Source organism: Grammomys surdaster, unplaced genomic scaffold (assembly GCF_004785775.1).
Source record: "Grammomys surdaster isolate TR1022 unplaced genomic scaffold, NIH_TR_1.0 134, whole genome shotgun sequence".
In the NCBI taxonomy this organism is placed as follows: domain Eukaryota; kingdom Metazoa; phylum Chordata; class Mammalia; order Rodentia; family Muridae; genus Grammomys; species Grammomys surdaster.
The window spans coordinates 4,368,438-4,383,398 of NW_021604592.1; the positions used below are offsets into that span (position 1 = coordinate 4,368,438).

At 40.0% G+C, this 14,961-nt stretch overlaps 1 protein-coding gene across 1 annotated transcript in view; it reads left to right on the plus strand.

Annotated features, from left to right (window-relative positions):
• Window positions 1-152: 152 nt before the first annotated feature.
• Asb15 (ankyrin repeat and SOCS box containing 15) overlaps window positions 153-14,961 on the plus strand; it is a 45,502-nt gene continuing 30,693 nt past the window's right edge. Inside the window, exon 1 of the mRNA XM_028762627.1 lies at window positions 153-278. The gene's annotated coding sequence lies outside the window, so the exon portion shown is untranslated. The remainder of the gene's footprint in view (window positions 279-14,961) is intronic.

Sequence of the window (14,961 nt, forward strand, 5' to 3'; positions counted from 1 at the left end):
ACCATTTGATGCATCCGTTTGCTCCTGAGGAGACTGATGAATGAAAGGTTATGAAGTCACAGTCTTTGTTCCAATGGGAGTTTATGAGGTCATAGTCTCTGTTGTCTGTCCCTCCAGATCCTAAGAACATCTGTCATTGTTGAGTGTGTTCTAGAATGTGGAATCATGGCTTTATAAAAGATGCATGTGTTCTCTGTAACTTTGGATCCAAGCGTCTGCAGGGCAGTATTTGCTAAAGACATCGAGAGTAGACAGACTTGGCTGATCCAGGCTATGAGGTACTACAAAAACCGATCCCTTCCATGTGGTACAAAAATAAGTAGGTTTCTGAACCAACCTTTTGTAGATGGGCACACTGAATGAAAGCTTGCTAGTGGTATCCTAAGCTAGAGACACTGGAAGTCACTATAAAGTAGGTAGGTTTCTGAACCAACCTTTTGTAGAAGGGCACACTGTGAATGAAAGCTTGCTAGTTGTATTCTAAGCTAGAGACAGTAGAATTCACTATACAGGGACACATCTCGTGGCATCTGTGATATCAGAAGGGGATCTAGGAATGTTTTAACAAACATTGTAAGAATAGAATGTTCTGGGCTCTCAGGTGGTAGAAGTGCACTATATGACCTACCCAGAGGAGTAAATATCCCAATCCTGGGAAAGATGGATGTTAGGAAAGTTTGTAAATGCCAGAGAGAAGTCTGAGGCAGGAAAACTAGAGCCAAACTCTTGACATCTTATAGAATTGACTCTTCATGCCCTCTCACTTCCAACCAGAGTTGGAGCCTGTGGTTCTGCTTCTCAGGGATTGGGGACTTTTTTTTGTGAGAGGTTCCATCTTAACACAATTAGGTGGTTGATGAAATCCAGGGTTCTGATTCAAGGGAGGAAAAAACTAGGGAAAACAATGGAAAGAAAGCATCTTGGTGCCTGGGTAATGGTGAGGTCATTTGCCTGAGGGGACAGTTTCTTCCTTTTACATAATTCTCTTATCATTCATGGCAAGTACCAAAAGTGATGACAATGCCAAACCAGACAGTTTATCCCCCTCTCCAAAACCTAGCTAGCCCTGTTTGAGTCATTAAAGAAGAATAAGTTAAACAAACCCCAGACACTTGGAGGAGATGTTCTCTCATACCATTTGTTCAGAAACAGGCTCAACAAAACTAATGAGTAAAATTGTTCCGTGTGACCAGTTTCAAAAGGAATGAGCAGTATGCAGCCTACCTCTGAGAAGGTGATATTTATGTGCAGACGTGGGGCTGAGTAAAGAATTAGTGTTACACAGAACCAGCTAAAGGATGCTGCAGCCAGAGGGAACAGTCAGTGTAAGGGTCCAGTGATTCACCGAAGAATGATACCCAAATACTCAAATAGTATGTAAGCGCATGTAAGTGTTTTATTCTACAGAAGTCCAGCATGCTGGGGTCTTCTGTTACTAAGACAGAGAGACAAACAAGTGTACTTGCAGGCCTGATTTAAAGCACAATAGGGCATTCTGGGGTAGGTAATTCTTACCTTACTCCATCTCTAAGCACAGTCTGTTACTGGGGAATGGGGATTGGAAACGATTGGTAAGGAAGTAGCTGAGGAAGTCTGGAAACTGCTGCTGACCCACTGTCCTTGCCTCAGGCCAGGTGGCAGGCAGCTTCTGAGGCCTGGACTTGCTTGGAATTGCCCAGTTCTTGGAAACACAGATTTAGGCCTAGTCTCCTTAACTGCCGATTTGAAGCCTGTCAGGGAATCAGCCTAGCTTTCTCATCAGAACTGAGAACTGAGAATCCTGTTCCCTGGAGAGTTTCAAGGCCAAAAGCATTTGACCAAGACACCTTGTGTATAAACGCAAAAACCTTCAACTGTCAGAGCGCTCTGACTAAACTGGACTCTCCCACTTTCACTTTAGCCAAGCCTACTTCTTGGAAGTTTTCCACTAGGAAAAAGGAAGAAACAATAACAAAAATGTCATGTTTGCTAATAGCACTAGTTAAGACATTTAAAGAGCAGTACAATGGGGTAACAAAACAATGAATTTAAAGCGTGGTGCCTGCTTTTGGGGCTGACAGGCAAATGGAGAACATCTGGGCTAACCACTGGGGCAAAGAATACATCAGAACCTCCCTAATTCTTCCTAAATTTACAAAAAGCTTTTACAGTAGTACAGAGTGGAATTTTCATACTAATCCACATGTTTTGAAAGCCTGGGTAAATAGTGTAATCATGTGCCCCTGCCCCCTTAAAATTTCATAGTGAACATAGCTTTGGGGCCTAAGGGCTTCCTTGTTTATAACACAAAATATTAAGTAAAACAGAATGTATAACTTATAACGAAGAAAGAAATAATCTTAGAAGTCTTTATAATTAACCAGCTTGCCCTTTCTTTGCTACAGTATAATCTTGTACTGCAAATATAGTTGAAACATCCCAAACACTGCCTCTTCCCTCTTCCAGTTAATTCATGAGCCATACAGCTTTTTGACCAGCAGGTGGTGACAGAAGTTAATGACAATTTTACATCACTTAGATAATGAAGGGTTTTGCTGGTTGTTGGGGTTTTTTTTTTTGGTTTGGTGTGTGTGTGTGTCTGTGTGTATGTGTATGCGCGTGCGCCCTCGCGTGTTGTTTTACAAGTTCTGGCGGATCCATTTGTGATGAAATATAATCATTACAGCATAAAAGAGTCTGGCCCAGACTATCTCAGCATCATGTAGATGGGGAAGGGGGGAAAAAGTCTGTTTCAAAGTAGCAGGAACTCAGAGTCCACCTGGCGTTCAAATGATCGTAGTTAATAACAGTAAATAACTAAAGAAGCCTCGATCGTGTGGCCTTGCATGATACTTCAGTGTGGTACAACACATGCATTTTTAGGAGAGACTGTGAGACTGACTAATGGAGCTGGAGAAATAAGGTAATAAAAAGGAGTCCTTGCGTTGTCAGAGCCTGGAATGAGACTGGGCTGGAGAAGGGTGCGTATGATTATAGTGAAATCCTGCTGAGCAAGAGGAATGACAGGAACGTTCACAGCGGCTCAACAGCAAAGGAGGGGGAGGAAGAAAATCAAGTGGAATCTACATCATATCTTAAGAGCATAGCTGCCTGTGCTGGCTGTGGGGGAGCTGGCAAAGAGACTCTTAGGGAAGCTATGGGACAGAAGCAAATCAAACAAAACTGTTTCTTGTAAGTGGGGAGTTTGAGACAAAGGATGCAGAAGGGAGTACAGCCTGGAGTGACTTAAACAAGTGATTTGGACAACTAGAAATATGAAGCATGTAATGTTTCTTGAATAAAAATGTGTTCCAATGGGGCATGGTTAAATCTTTGCCAGCCCTTAGGTGCTCCCGTCTTTCACACCATGTGATTCCTCCTGGTGGTTTTCATTCTGTCCTTTCACAGAAGGCTGCTGGGGCTGCTGTCATTATTGGACCCTTATGAGTCCTCCTGGCTTGCTTCCGTTGAGTTGTTTTATCCCCTCTTATGGCGTGTTTAAGAGAGGATCAGGTAAAACTGAATACGATAGGAAACTGCCTCCGGGTTTCCTCATTTACTCTGCTTTGTGCTTGCATTGCTTTGTTTAGGCTGGGGGGGGGGATGAAAGGGAAGGAATTTACAAATTTAACCATATTATTTTGACTGAATGTTATTCAATGATCACTTTTATAAGTCTTTGATGATATTACAAACAAATGAAAGTTGTATTTTGAAGTTGTATGAAAAATAAAGCAAATCTATTTCCAATGATTCTTAGTTCCATGCTCAATCTCTTTACTGGTTCATATTCTTTCCCCTAAAGGTCCCTTGGAGTCACTTTCTCTGTTGTTTCTTTTGTGGAAAATTGCCCACCAAACCCTTTCTTCTTTTGATTGGCTGTCTGAGTATTTCTCTCTACTCTGTTTGAGTTTCTCAGCCCTTTAGAACTGCTTCTAAGTAACTCGCTAAGCCAGATACCTTCCAAAACACTGACTCTCCAACCTTGGAGGGCACTAGAGTCCTCTGAAGGTTTATTCAAACAGAGAATGCTGGACCTCAGCCAATAACTGTCCCAAACTGCCCTCCCCTCCTAAATTCTAGTTTATGATGCTTATCAGGATTTTGAAGTCTATCATAAGACCTAAATGTGAACTTCTAACAACTTCCCAGATGATGTTAGGGAAAGGGTGTGGACCAGACTTTGGAAACACTGTTTTACATAGGATGTTGCCTACATCCCAGCCCTGTCCTACTTAGTATACCCTGTAGTAGTCCCATAGTCAGTAGCATCAGGCCTACCTGCCCACATTTGAAGACTCCCCCACACATAGTTAGTATCTCATCCTACCTACCCTTTCATTGCCCATCTCTCCCAAAATCTTACAATCCTGCATTTCTTCCCATCAATACCCTGTACTTTGCATAAAAGATTTTCTCAGGCAACAAGATTTTGAGAAATAAATTCACTTCTTCCCCCAGCAGCAAGCAGTGGAAGTGGTCCCTGTCTCATTTTACCTTGATGCGTTCTTATTTCTTTATCTCTTTTTTTTTTCTCTCAGTCTTTGATTCTTCATTGAATTGTTATTGATTCTATTAGTTCCCAGGTCCTTTGGATTCTAGGACACAAAAGAGCGAAAATAAGGCGAGAGGTAAAAATAGAATGTGTATAGGTTAATCTTTCTCTTAGTCAATGAGGTTCATTTACATTTTGGGTGTGAGAAATATAGCTGGGTCATACTCTGGTCATTTAAAAAATATTTTCCTATACATCAATTTTTATTTGTAGTTTATTAAGTATTTTGGGGGGGCTGACTTTTTTAAATTTAGTGGATAACTCTAATAAACATAACCCCCTTGATTTTTGGTTTTGTTGTATAGTGTCTATTAGTACTCTGATGGGGGAAAATATATTATATCCCTCCTCCTGTCTCTTCTGCATCTCTTCTTATATGGATGTTAGTAAAAGCTTGTGTTTCTCAGCATTTGCGTTCATATAGATATACTTGAACTTCCAGTATTTGCTACATCATTCAGGGTATCTCCTTTCACCTACATTACTCCAGCTGAGACATCCAATACCACTTGACTTCTCTCTTGTGTCTTAAGTTTATTAATAGATTCGGCTCTGATTTCAGGGCATAGAACAGCAGCATTCTTCTTGGTAATCCAGGCGTTATGTTTACACAATCACTGGTCCTATAGTAGAGTGTTTCCAGTGGCCTTCACTAATCTGCTTCTCATGCTTATTTCTGTTTTTATAATTTTATTCAAGTCAGTCTCTAGCAACTCTCCAAAGGTATTGTGGGATTCTTCCAGTAATTCAGGTGCAAGTGTTGCAAGTTTGAACATTTGGAGGATAAAACTTGGAGACCTGTTACATGAAGCCATGTTTCCTCTTATAGATGATTAGATTACCCAGGCAGTGGTGGCGCATGCCTTAAATCCCAGCACTTGGGAGGCAGAGGCAGGCGGATTTCTGAGTTTGAGGCCAGCCTGGTCTACAAAGTGAGTTTCAGGACAGCCAAGGCTATACAGAGAAACTCTGTCTCAAAAAAACAAACAAACAAAAAAAGATGATTAGATTTAAGAAAAAAACCTCACAGACTGAACTCATTTTCTTGTTTCTTCAAAATCCACCCCTGGCTTCTCTAGTTTGTCTTAGGTTTACATTAAAATCTCCTTTTTCTTCAGGAGTATTTCCTTGATGTAGGTCCCAATTCTTGCTTGTTATTTTCTATTTTCCTTCTGTAGGGTCTCCAGTTATACCTCTCGAGGACCTTTGTCAACTGTTTTATTTCTATATGATATAAACATATAGAAAAACATTGTGCTATCTTTTAAGATGTTTTCTTGACTTGAGTTTTGTTTTCCCTTAACTCTTTCAAAGTTCAGTTGGGAATATCTTAAATATCTCTTTGTTATGATTGTTATTAAAGTAGCACTCATGAAATTGCTATATTGCTGTGTACTCACGGGTAATAGTTATATGTTTGCTTCCCAATTCTTTGCCATTAGCAATTTCCTCTTACACAAAATAAACCATGAATATTCTCAGAGATACCTGAGTCGTCTTTCTACATCTCCCTACTTACTTAGTCTCTGCCTGACTCTTGTTTGACAACTCAGTAGATACTTGTAGCCAAAAGGAAAGTTAAAACTTAACTAAGAGCAAGCTTTAAACGTACTGTGGAATTGACAAGTCTATATAAAGTTCTTTATCTTCTGGGAACTCAGTTAATTATGGGGAAAAAAAGCCCACAAACTAAGTCAATTATTCACTGGGTTCTTATTTAAAAACAAGCTGACTTTTCTATGGAATGTGTTGTGAATTTGGCTTAAGACACCCAGCTTATCTTTTCCTATATTATAAAAGTTGTATTTGGATATTAGTTGAATTAAAAAGCATAAAGGACCTGGTGAAGCTGGAGGTTCCTCTTGCTGTTGTTCAGGCCCTGACCTTCAGTTAAATCCACATTTGTCAAATAACCACACTATAAAAAGCCCAGTGTCACTCTGCCTGTCTTTGAAGTGTTTATAATAAAATCTGATATAATATAAGGACATAAATAATTACTCTTGAAGACTAGTTAAACACAGTACAGAAATGAAGGGAGAAGGTGGGGTCTGGCATGTTTAGAAGTTCATGGATAAAGAGGAAGAAGCCTTAACCTGAGTCACTGTGGTTTGTATGAAGATGACCCCTCATAGGATCATATTTGAATGGTTAGTCATGAGGAGTGGTCCTATTTGAGAAGGATTAGAAAGTGTGGCCTTGTTGGTGTAGGTGTAGCTTATTGGAGGAAGTGTATAACTAGGGGTGGAGCTTTGAAGTTTCAAAAGTTCACGCCAGGCCAATTGTGCCTCTTTCTCTGCCAACAGATCCGAAGATAGCTTTCAGCCACTGCTCCAGCACCATGTGTGCTACCATGCCCCTACCATTACAAAAAACCTTTAGATTAAACGTCTGAAACTGTAAGCAAGCCCCCAGTCAAATTCTTTCTCTTATACTAGTTGCCTTGGTCATGGTTTCTCTTCACAGCAATAGAACAGTGACCAAGACAGTCTGAAAGGAACAAAAAGACTTGTACAGACAGGAATGGTAGACTAAAAAGAAGGGCCTGTGACCCAAGTGGCAGTTGACCAAGAACCTAGAGTGGATGTCAGGATCAAGGCAAGAGGTATAGCCTGAGGCAATGCATTGCAGTATGAGAAACACCTTTTTTTTTTTTTTTTATCAACCTCAGTGAGCCCAGTATCTTGACTTGCTCTAAAGAATAGAATTCTTTATTCTCAAGGTATCTTAGTTATTTTTCTACTGCTATGAAGAAACATCATGACTAAGGCAACTTATAGAAGAAAGAGTTTGTTTGAGGCTTTTATTTTCAGAGGTGAGTCTATGACCGTCATGCCAGGGAACATGGCAGAAGATGGGCAGGCATGACTCTTGAGTAGTAGCTAAGATTTTACATCTAATTCACAAACATGAGGCAGAAAGAGAGCTAACTGGAAACAATATGGGCTTTTGTCTTCAAAGCCCTCCCAGAGTGACATACCTCTTCCAACAAGACCACGCCCCCTAATGCTTCACAAAAAGTTTCACTAACTGAGGACTGAATATTCGTATATATGAAGCTGTGGGAGCCATTCTTAGTTAGAATGACTACACAGAGTGAGTCAATGTGACACAAAGTTTGTTGGATTTTTTTGTTAAAGAAAAAGATAGCACATACTTTTCATTTAAGCACTATCCACTGTTAAGCAAGAGGCAGACCTTTCTTAACATCTATAATCAAGATTAAACAAGGTTAAAAAAATTAGGTAAAGCTTAAAGTTAGGTTAAGAATATAAGCTGGCTTGTTTATTGCTCTTAAATAATTTCTTCTTGTAAATGAAACAGTATGGCAGCTTATAAGGAACAGCGTTCAGGTGCAGAGATGAAAGAAGAGTACTAGCAAGGTTAAACTCACAGACTAAGGAGTTTTGACTTTAAGCCTGATCATAGGCTATTTTAACAGTTTTGTTTGAGATGTTTCCCAAATACCAGGTTGTTGTTTTCATATAGTCTACCTTCACAGCAGTTTTTGAGCTGTGTAGAAAATTGCTGGCTTTTACCCAGCAAGGATGAAAACCAGATCCGTGAGGGTGGGGTCCCTTAATTTTACCCACCTTTCCTTCTTGTTCAGGAGTCCTGTATACCCATCTGTTTAGAGAGGGAAATGGAATTTAACTAAGGCCATTGGTGCCCCCTATGGTGTGTTACACAATCAGGTTCTCTAGCACAGAACTGATACAGTCTCAGCTCTGTTACTTGAGTGGTTCGCATACCTGAGTGAAATAACCATCATAGCCAAACTTACTAGTCACAGGGATAGCTCTGAGTGTGCCTCTGCCTCCTGTCATTTAGGCAACAGCTCTTCGTGATGGAAAGACACACAGCGTCTCTGTCTCTACTAGGAGCAGAATGGCTGTGAGTATGCCAAGTAATTGTTCCCGAACACATTCCCACTTCTGAGAAGATCTAGCATAAAATGCTTAACTCTGTCTAGGTTAAAATCCTAGCCGGTCCTCCCATTAGCTAAACGACTGTGCAGAATTTTAATTAACCCCTTAATTTTTCCCTCCTCCCTGGAAAATGGTCACAGTGTTAGGACATGCCACCTACCTTTCAGGAAGGCTATGGCAAGGAAATGTGAATTGTATGTATAGAAGAGAAAAAAAATTGCTTTGTGCAAGTCAGGAACTCTGAAACTGTTTTCTGGGAGGAGGCAACCCTTCATCAAAGTACCACATAGGTGCCTGGAAATGAAAGTAGATTTAACCTTTTTGTTCCTTCACCTAAGCGTCTTTGTACAGTATAAAGCTGTATGCCTGCTCAGAAGCCCCAAGCAAAGAATTTGGTGTAATGCTTAGTTATAACAAAAACTCACTACATACTACTCAACATCATGATTACTAAGGGACAAGCCACTCCAAAGGCAACAGTGCTGAGGGATTATAGGGGACTGTCTGATTAGCTGTGCTATGAAAAAAGACCACTATTTATAATACACATCTCCATCCTGGAAGAGTTCAAAATATGTAACTGGGAAGCAAGCTGAACAGAAATCTATGTTGTGTTATCTCCTATTAAATAGTTCTGGCTACATTTTGGCACAGCGTCACTGTACTGAGCTAGAGTAGGCCTTAGTCCCCTTTAAAAGTATCTTCTACTTGACAGCTCAATAGCTGTCTTCCCAAAGCTTCCTTCAGCTCTCTGCTGTGAGGAATATGTTATGCCTCCCACAGAGAGCACATGCCGTACAATATTCTTAAACATAACCAGTGGAAGTCTATGGATCTGTAAGCTGTTTGTAGAAACTCTCTAACTTCCCAACATTTAGAATTTAAAGACAGAATATCATCAATGCATTAGTCAGGGTTCCCTAGAATCACAGAACTTAGGGAATGTCTCTATATATTAATGTATTGCAATGACTTACAGTCTGTAGTTCAACTAACCCAACTATGAGCAGCTGTGAATGGGAAGTCCAAGAATCTACTAGTTGATCAATCCCAAGAGACCAGTTGTTTGAGCTGATCTTCTTCCAGAGAAGTAGGTTCTAATAGATATGCTGGAAAGTAAGTGAAAACAGTCAAAAAAAGAGTGAATCTTCCTTCTTCCAATGTCCTTACATAAGGCTTCCAGCAGAAGGTGAAACCCAGATTAAAGGTGTGTACCACCAAAGACTTGCTTTGTCCTGGCTGACCTTGAACTCAGAGATCTCCTTACCTGAGTCTCCTGGGATTAAAGGCATGTACTACCTTACCCTGGCCTAAGCTTTTCATGACCACTATGCCTCAAGATCTCCATGCCAAGATCCAGGTTAGAACTTGTGTCTTCCAACCTCAAGATCTGGATCACATGTGTGCCCTCCAATTCTGTATTGCAGTTCATTCCAGAGAGAGTCAAGTTAATGACAGGAAATAATCATTACAATTAATAATTGATCTATGAAATAATGCTTTCACTTTACTATTTGTGCTCATTGGTAATTGTCAGAGTTCTAGAGTGAAGGTGGGATGTAACCATTTAATTATGCAACTATAAAAATTAAGATGAAGTTCTAGGTGCCTAGATTCTGGTTGTGAAAGGAGGATCCTCCCCAACAAAACTCCTAAGAGTGTATTTTTTTTACCTTCATCTGACTCTTGATGTTCTGGTTTCTAAAATGTTTATGAGCTTCACTATACAATAGACAAGTTTCTAAATGTCCTCTAAAACTCTGTGTACAAGAAGATAAGAATGGATCGATTTGCGGAAAAAATACTTTCAATGGGACCATTTAAAAATTATCTGTTTCAACGCCGGGCAGTGGTGGCGCATGCCTTTAATCCCAGCACTTTGGAGGCAGAGGCAGGCGGATTTCTGAGTTCGAGGCCAGCCTGGTCTACAGAGTGAGTTCCAGGACAGCCAGAGCTATACAGAGAAACCCTGTCTCGAAAAAAAAAAAAAAAAAAAACCTCTGTGTGTGTGTGTGTATAGGCCAGAGGTCAACATTGGGTGTCTTCCTCTATCTACGTCCATCTTACTTTTTTAAAGACTGTATCTCCCACTGATCCTGAAGCTCACTGATGTCCAGCAAGATCCAAGAATCTGTCTTTATATCCTGCCTCCTCCTTCACAACACCAGGATTGCAGATAGCTATCACCCTGCCAATGTGTATGGAGGTGCTGGAGACCAGAACTCAGGTCCCCATGCTCTGTGGTAGGCACTGTACCAGCTAAGCCATCTCTCCAACCTTCAGTGTTCTTTGATTTAAACTTGTACAAATCGAATTATGAGAACTTTCTGCAGTCTTGTGTCTTGGCACATAGTAACTAATAAGTACAAGCTTAGTAGGTGAATGGACCTTGTATACAAGCAGGAGATGTGTCTTAGTCAGGTGCCCAGAGGTCATACGAGGGCTGGGAAAGAAAATCTTGCTTAGGAAATTATTAGCACCTCATTTAAAATATAACTCATATAAAAGAGAAGACAGGGTAAAAACTACATACATATTTTAGCACAGTCTCAAACTGTAAAATTAGGGGAGGTTGAGAAGGTAGAACTTTAGAAAATGGTGTCCTAGATCATAAAATTAAATAGAAATCAGACCCTATCCAACTTCCAAGCCCAACAACAGTATTTCATGTGAATGGGAGACTCCAGGCTGGGAAGACAGTGTCCAGGCACTCTGTTTTCTGATGGTCTTAGGAGCTTCAGTGAGGATGTGGAGACCCTTCCTTATTCTCTGAGGCTGCAAGTTCAGCCCTGCAATGCCTATTTTATGCTTACTTCACAAGCTTTTCAAAAGACATACTGGTGCTTACATACTAATTACTTGTTCAAAATTTTTAGTAGAATCTATCTTTCCTCCACCCCCACAACAGGTTAGTCAAAGATATATATCTCCAATCCTTCAGCATCCATAATGCTGAGACACTACACACAGAGAGAAGTTAAGAAAAACAAACAAATCATTAGGCCAGATAAGAGCTCTGAAAAGCAACTGAATGAAAATTAGTAAAGGATAGCTTTCAATATACCAAAATCTATGATTTCAAATGTATTAGAGAAAGACAGCTTTACTCACAACATATTAAAAAAATAAATACTAAATGTCTGAAACTTTTTCAAATCAAAATAAAATTTTAAATAAGTTGAGATATGTCATTTTCCTGAGGAAAAGAGTCAATATTTTGTGCATGCCAATTTTTCCCAGATAAGCCTATTCTTGGCATACTTTCAGTTGTAACTTCATTCTTATTACTGGAAATGATCCTGAAAATCGTGTGTAAGAAACAACATGTGACATAAAGGATTTTGAAATAAATGTGAAGACCTGTTCTTCCAAATGTCACATCATTCTGTGCTGCTGCAATAATTAAAATACCATGGCCCCAGTAAAGGAAATAGGAAGAAAATGAGTGTGTTAGTATTCCCTTAACAGTTCTTCAGATGTAGGATATAATTAACTGAACAAAGAAATCAGATAACCTTGCATTTGAATTATATATGTTCCTCCTCTTACAGAGTCTCTGCTGTAGACTAATAGTTCTGAATAAACTGTTTAACCTTCTTAAATGTTGATGAAACAAATTTGTTCACACAAGAGGCAAAACTCCTTTCCCCTTTGCCCTAAAGAACAATTTAGGAATAGCTCGTATAGACAGGTAATAATTAACATATGACGCAGCTAGACTATCATTTGTACTAGCTGGCCTGGATTTCAATCTTATTATTGTTTTTATTTTCAAAAGATTTCCAGCTTGATGACCCCACCAGGCTCCAGGGGGTCATTCAAATCCAGTCGCCACACTGGTGTCCCTGGTTAAACTAAGTATGTCACAAAACTAAGTCACAAGTTATAAAAGTAGAAAATGGACGAGTAGGGGTGTCGTGGAGTAGGGGGATCAATAGACCTGGGAGGGAGATGAATCGGGGGATAGTGATTTAAAAACCTTGTATTCACATATGACATGTCAAACAACAGTGTGAAGGATAGGAAATTGGCAAAGTCCCACTCCTAATCAAGAAGCTATTTGCAACTGATACCTGAAGGGAGAGGGAGGAAAGTCCGTTTCCGCCAATGGGCCTATCAAATATACTCTAGGGTAGACCTCATGCTCAGGAGTAGATGACCAATACAGAATGTACTCCATAGTATTTTGTAATTGTTGTTGTTGTTGTGGTGGTGGTGGTGGTGGTGGTGGCGGTGGTGGTAGTCGTGTGGTATAGGTGGTGGTAGTGGTGGTAGAGGTAGTGATGGTGGTGGTGGTGGCGATGGTAGTAGCATGGTCGTTGTATGTGTGTGTGTTTGTGTATGTGGTATGTGTGTGTGTGTGACGTTTGTGTGTGTGTATGTGTATGAGTAGAGGTGTCAGGGAGTAGGGAGATAATAAACCTGGATGACTTTTTAATAGAGAGAAAGAATATGTAGTTGGGTGGGTAGGAAGGTGGGGACGATCTGTGAAGAGTTGGAAGAGGGGGAAGAACACTGTCAAAATATATTGTATTATAATTTTAAAAAGAAAGGACTTTGGTTTTATTGAGGTCCCCTTAACACATGAAATTCATGAAAACATACATATAATGTGGTGATTTGATATACTTAGATAAGTATAAATTTATTTAGAAAAATTATCAGATAAGTATAAAATTATTACCATAATCAAATTAATTAATGTAGACGTCACCTGGATAACTACCATTGTGTATTATGAGATCTACTATTTTAACAAGCTATGAGTACATAACATGTTATGTTGTGCATCAGAACTCTGAAGCCTATTCATATTATCACTGACATTATGTTCTTTTTTTTTTTTTTGGCTACTCTCATGACCCTGGAAAACACTATTCTTCACTATTTCTGGGAGATCTGTCTTTTAGTTTCCACATATAAGTGATATCATGCTGTGTTTGTCTGTATCTATCTGGATTATTTCACACAGGTCCTCCTAGGTTCATCCATCTTATTGCAAATGCCAGGATTGTTTTTTGTATGGTTTAATAGCGTTGCATTATAATATATACCGGGCATCTACTGCTGGATACTTGGCTTGGTTGTATCTCTTGACTACTGTGAATCATGCTGCAGGAACACATGCCTTTGAGATGCTGGTTTCTAATTCCAGTGGCCATATGCTCAGAAATAGAATGCTAGATCATATGGTAGTTTCATTTTTAAATTTTTTTGAGAAATTTCACTAAAACTTCCTCTCCTGCGTTTGCGTTTGTGATGCAGCTTGGCTGTGAAATGGCTAGAATGACGTCAGCACCAGGGGCTTTTCCACAGGTGTGTGACTCTCCTGGAAGAGTTGGGTGCTAACACATTTGACTCAGTGTTAGTTCTTGGGTTTCCAGCCTGAAGAAACAAGGCAGTCATCCAAGTACTTTGGAAGGAAGATAGAAACTGATGACTTCCTTCCTTTCATTTCTACTTTGTTCCTGAACTTTTTTCCTACAGTGTTAGAATAATGACAGTTTTTTTCCTCCCGGAAAGCAGAGCTTAGTCTGCAGTTCTTATAGGGCTTTATAAAAAAGGAACTGGAGTGGTGAGAGTCTTATAAATGCCTGTGAGGGACAGTGCATGGATTATGTGTAATGGTAGCAAGAGATGTATTTCATTGCATGATGACAAGCCTGCAGACCTCATGCTTGTTTCCAGGAACACAGAGTACCTGTGGTAAAGTGAGGCAGTCAAGGCCTGCAGGTGCCTTAATTAAGTATGGACACAGGGATACTCCACCACTCCCTTGGAATTCCCATTCAATACCACCCAAACTCTCTTATTCCCTAAATAGAAAGGGCTGAGCCCAAGGGCGATCTCTAACAGTACATCTCAGGCATTCTAACCTCAGATTCTCCATGTCCTTGGCTATAATTATCCCCTTGAACCAGGACATGCATGTGTTCCTAAATATAGAGAGAAGGGATGTGTCTCTGGATGTCTTTCACATTACGTTTACCTTCATCAGGATGGTGCTATTCAATAATGCTTTGCTGTTCAGCCATACCTTTCTCTGAAACTCAACCCCACCAGCCAAGCAAAGGCATGTTTAAACAAGTTATTTACTAATTTACAATTTCACACATACATTGTTTGAAATCAGGTTCATTTCATTTTCACTTTGAGAAGTGACACTTTCAAAAAAGGCAATTGTGAAGGTAATTATTAATACCACGAGTAGGTCACTTTTTACTCAAAGGGTGTTATTACATACGAGTGTAAATGGCTGCATGCTTGAGGAATAGGCCTCATAAAGGTCATGGATGACATAGACACATTATTGTTACTGTTTCCATAATGCTGGGGAGAACATTGAGTCTCGATATTTCTTGTTACTTGGGAAGGGGTCCTAGTCTGTAGGTCAAGTTGGCCCTGAGCAAATGATGCCTCTGTCTCTGCCTCTCTCTGCCTCTCTGCCTCTCTCTCTGCCTCTCTGCCTCTCTGCCTCTCTGCCTCTCTGCCTCTCTG